At 48.9% G+C, this 5,515-nt stretch overlaps 1 pseudogene; it reads left to right on the forward strand.

Annotated features, from left to right (window-relative positions):
- The first annotated feature begins 3,739 nt into the window (after nt 1-3,739).
- LOC117858941 (AP2/ERF and B3 domain-containing protein Os01g0141000-like) lies at nt 3,740-4,786 on the forward strand (annotated as a pseudogene).
- The last annotated feature ends 729 nt before the right edge of the window (nt 4,787-5,515 follow it).

Below are 5,515 nucleotides of genomic sequence, written 5' to 3' on the forward strand. Positions count from 1 at the left end.
CGGGTGGAAGGAACCCCCCCCCCCCCCCGCTGCCGTCCTTGCAGGTGCGTGGGCTTTCAGCGGCCCGCTCAGGCGGTGGTGAGGCGAAGGGGGTGTGGGAAGGGGCTGGAAGCACAGGGCGGTGGAGGTCCGCCCGATCCATCGCAGAGGCGACACGGACGGGGTCTTGTTCTTTCTATCTATTTGTGATCTTCTTTCTATCTATCCTTTTTATATCAGGAACAATAATTAAGGGTGACGACGAAGGGCCTACTCGATAACCAAAGACACACGTACAGTTGGAGGATGAAATGCCGTAGCTAGCAGCAAGTGGACCACTTGGCTGTCCCGTCGATGGCGGAGGCAGGAAAACCATTGGTGACCTAATACGAGCTGAATGGAGGCAGCGAGCTCTAACTAAGCTAGTATCCCGTACAACCCCCGGCACGTGGCTCGGCACACTGGTGGAAAACTCACCTTTAGTCCCGGTTGGTAAGGCACATAGATCCTGAAAAACCAATTGGGACTAACTATTCAGGACAAAAGGGGGCTGTCTTTAGCCCCGGGTCATTCATCCGGGACCAAAGACCCCCTTTAGTACTAAAAAGGTTCAAAAAAATAAAAAAATGCAACCGCTCGCGCCGGTCCCGCGTCGCGCCGCCTGCCCATGGCTCGCCTGCCTGCGCCGGCCGCCCGCTTGGAAGAAAGGTAGATGAGGAGGAGACCGCTGCCTGCGCGAGGATAAGGGAGAAAGGAGAGAAGGAGAAGATAAGGTGGAGAGAGGGGGGCCGCATGGAAAGGGGTGTTTTGTCCCGGTTGGAGCCACCAACCAGGACTAAAAGGGGGAGCCTTTAGTCCCGGTTGGTGTTTCCAACCGGGACAAAACGTCCCCTTGTCCCACTAGCTGTTACAACCGGGACTAGGGGGCTTTAGTCCCGGTTGGTCTTTCCAACCAGGACTAAAGCTCCCCCACATTTTTGACTCTGGACTAAAGACCTTTAGTATCGGGTCCAAAGATAACGGGAAAAAACGTTGGATGGAAGGTCTCTTTTTTCAACTAGTGGCAGATGAGAAGATGCATGCACCGCACTTGAGGCCCGCCACCCTCCCCCGGCCCGGAGCAAGTTCGATCCGCTCATTGGCCATCTTAGCAATTGGCTGGGTGCCATCACTGTGCGTGAGCGTCCCAGCCGAGATGGGCGAGTGGAGGGCAGCCCTGATCCATACTACGTTCCACTGGCCATTGCTGCTTGTCTTGTCGAGAAGAAAGCGGGACACAGGGGGTGTTTGGATCCATGGACTAATTTTTAGTTCGAGTCAAATCGGATGTTTGGATACCAATTAGAAGAACAAAACATTAACTAATTATAAAACTAATTGCATAAGCCGTGGCTAATTCGTGAGATGAATTTATTAAGCCTAATTAATCCATGATTAGCACATATTTACTGTAGCATCACATAGTCAAATCATGGACTAAGGGGGTGTTTGGTTCCACGGACTAAAGTTTAGTCCCTATCACATCGAATGTTTAGATACTAGTTAGGAGGACTAAACATGAGCTAATTATAAAACCAATTGCACAGGTGGAGGCTAATTCGGGAGACGAATCTATTAAGCCTAATTACTCCATGCTTTGATAATGTGATGCTACAGTAAATATGTGCTAATCATGAATTAATTAGGCTTAATAGATTCGTCTCGCAAATTAGCCTCCATCTGTGCAATTGGTTTTGTAATTAGTCTATGTTTAATACTCCTAATTAGTATCTAAACATTCGATGTAATAGGGACTAAAGTCCGTGGAACCAAACACCCCCTAATTAGGATTAATAGATTCGTCTCGCGAATTAACCTTCATTTATGCAATTGGTTTTGTAATTAACCTATATTTAATACTCCTAATTAGTATCTAAACATTCGATATGATAGGGACTAAACTTTAGTCCCTAGAACCAAACACCCCGTAGTATCATTTGTTAATGCTCCCAAATCGCTTATGGTCACTGTTTTTTCCCAGATTTACTCTTTCCGGCAGGTTATGGCACCCATGCAATGCAAGTGCTCTCTCTCTCAAGTGGCCCGGGATAGTTTGTCCTGGCTACCGTGTGGGGACCAGGCACCCCGTCTGTGCCGTCGTACTGGGAGTAATATTTTGGTTCACATCGGGGCATGCATGTCTACGTAATCTATTATCATCCCTCTTGCATTGGTGTGATATGGAGGGGGTGTTTGGTTCCACCTTTAAACTTTAGTAGCAACTTTTAGCTGCTAAACTGTCAAACACCCTTGCTAAAATTTGCTAAAGTTGAGTTGCTAAAGTTTAGCACTTTAGCAAGTTTTTGGTTGCTAAAACTTGCTAAAAGGTGGGCTGGACAACCTATACCCCTCATTTATTGCTTGTCTCCCCCTCCTGCGCACCTTTAATAAAGGTAGATAGGTCTTTTTACAGCTCATTAAATGCCTTTTAGCAAGAGTATCCAAACAACTTTTTGCTAAAGTTTAGCAACTAAAGTTTAGCAAATTTTAGCTGCTAAACTTTAGCAAGAGTAACCAAACAGGGTCGACGTCTCGTAGACGTTAATTTGTCTGATCCGCAGTGACACGGCTGCAGGACATAAGGCAGTTAGTTTGATAGGGCTCCAGCTCCGACTTATCCTGCGGCTTCAATTGAAGCTTTACTAAAAACGGCTCCACTCCTTAAGTATTAGAGGAGCCGGAGCCATTTATATGGAGAAACTGCAGCAAAAAAAAAAAAAACTCCTCCAGCTCCTTCTCACTATCAAGCTGGCCGTTTCTAGCCACCGTATATGTAATTGATTTCCTCGGTTTATTTCTCCTTAAATATTTCCTTGGCAGCTTGCTGCCATGGTTGCTCGGATATATTTTTACGTCATGCAGTAGAAACTGGTACACCGTACTTCTTCACTATGGTTGTTCAGTCATCGTTCAGTCAAGTTGACGAACCCTACACCGTAGTTTACCATGCAGACTAGTCAAATTAACACGATAAAATTGAATTACAACCCACATAGATCGAACTGGTAGCCTTACACAAGATTCACCAAGTTCCCTATAGGAACCACTACTCATGGCAGTGGAAAATTGGCGAGCTCGGTAGGTTGTGTTCCTTGTAGGTGGAACCTTCCAATCTGGATTTGAATCTCCAACTCAGCTTAAGTGCTTTCATTTATACCTAATTATTCATTCAGTCGCAGGTGATGCCTATTATTGATAGTGAGATAGTTTTGGCGACTTTGTCAATCTCAATATGTGTCAGACTATAGTCTTTGGTATCGCATAAAAAAAGTGATAGTACTAGTGTTGAGGCATGTGGATATGACTTAAAGCACACAACGCAAAATGGTCTAAAAGCCTAAAGAGGAATATGTATGAAAAAGGAGGAAGAAGATATACTCCACGAAACCAAGATACAAATGCAACCGAAAATAACTGCAGATACATGTACTGGAATTTGAGCAAGTACCAAGTGGCATCCAAACATCAACATCAACGCTGATGAAACGAAACCTCACAACATTAATGTACAGATGCCAAACTGAAGGTCCTAATGAGCATGAAATAACAGTCCCTGCGTTTCTGTGTAAATAATGCAACACAGGCAGCAACATAAATAAACACAAGCAAACAAAGGTACAGTTCAAAACGGAAACATTAATCTATTCAATATAAGCATACACAACCACCAAGGACGTCATTCATACCAGAGGAGCAAGCAAAATAGTAGAACAAGCCGCATCATCCCAGTATAACCTTTCTATTGGAACTCCGCCGCCGCGACGTTGATCGCCAACACGATGGAGTCCGCCGGCACCGCGGTGGCGTTCGCCGCCTCAAACTCGTCACAGGAATCAGGCGCCGACGAGCTGGCGGCGCTGCAGCTGCTGTCGCGCCAACCCTCTCGGTTCAAGGGCGTCGTGCCGCAGCCGAAGGGGCGCTGGGGCGCGCAGATCTATGACCGCCACGCCCGGGTGTGGCTCGGCACGTTCCCCGACGAGGCGATCGCCGCGCGCGCCTTCGACGTGGCCGCCATCCGCTACCGCGGCCGCGACGCCGTCACCAACTTCCCGGAGGAGCGCGCGTCCGCCGGCGAGCTCGCGTTCCTGGCGGCGCACTCCAAGGCGGAGATCGTGGACATGCTCCGGAAGCACACCTACGCCGCTGATCTGCGCCAGGGCCTGAAGTGCGCCGCGGCCGCGGCATGGGCGCGCGCGCGCAGCCGACGCCGCCGTGGGCTCGGAAGCCGCTCTTCGAGAAGGTCGTGACGCCGAGCGACGTCGGCAAGCTCAACCGCCTCGTCGTGCCCAAGCAGCACGCCGAAAAACACTTCCCGCTGAAGCGCGCGCCGGAGACGGCCGCCGGCAAGGGCGTGCTCCTCAACTTCGAGGACGGCGAGGGCAAGGTGTGGCGGTTCCGGTACTCGTACTGGAACATCAGCCAGAGCTACGTGCTCACCAAGGGCTGGAGCCGCTTCGTCCGGGAGAAGGGCCTCCGGGCCGGCGACACTGTAGCCTTCTCCCAGTCAGTGTATGGGCAGGACAATCAGCTGCTCATCAACTACAGGAAGACGCCAAGCTGGGAGCAGGATGAAGCTGCGGCCCACGCGATTGCCGTTGAGGCCCGTAGCATCAAGCTGTTCGGCGTCGACATTGCCGGTGGAGGGCGAGAGGCCGGTGAAGGGCATGTCGAGGTCTTGGAGAGATAGCACATGAATTTGACAACATCAGCCTTCATCATCTTCCTTAAGCTAGCTAGTGCGTGATCGTGTACATATGGTACCTTCTCCAACTTTTCTTGTTTGTTATCCATCTATTTGATGGCAACTACTTCAGATCTCGTTATTAGGTATCAAAATTAAGAGAGAGCTAAAGATTAGATTCCAACTCTGCAACGCTTACTTATCCTGCTGCTTAGATCAATTCCCATCTGGCGGATGATTGTGTTTTTGTTGTCCTCATAACTATGATTCTCTCAAGGTTGGTTCTGTTGCAAATGACTGTTTTGATGTTCCACAGTGCGCACAGTTCCAATCTTAGCAGCCGGGAACGTGGAACGTGGCCACGTTCCTCGTTCAGAGGAACGTTCCGAGAACGGAACAAATTTAGTGTAAAAATCTTTCATAAGTATCGTATCATGTTCTGATAACGTTCTGGGAATGGGAACGCGAACATGGCTGCTAAGGTTCCAATACCTATTGTGTTTGTTGTGAGTTCGATCTGAATCAAATCAATAACAGATCATGGAATATGAAGCGTATGTATGTCTTAGGCATATGCTACACATCAGTCCAAATGACTTCTTCTGACATTTTTGCTTCCAGCTGCAAGTGGGCTATTAATCCTGCCAGCTTGAGCAATATATATGGGAGCTAAGCAACCCAATGCCCGCACTAGTGGCGTAGCTAGGAATTTGCATATTGATATTCATTGGTATTCCCCTCCGCCTAACCCGCCTCCACGCCTCACTGTCGCTGGTTGCCTTACGCTGCTAGCCCTAGCCGCCTCCCCTCCACGGA

The sequence above is a fragment of the Setaria viridis genome, chromosome 5 (assembly GCF_005286985.2).
Source record: "Setaria viridis chromosome 5, Setaria_viridis_v4.0, whole genome shotgun sequence".
NCBI lineage: Eukaryota > Viridiplantae > Streptophyta > Magnoliopsida > Poales > Poaceae > Setaria > Setaria viridis.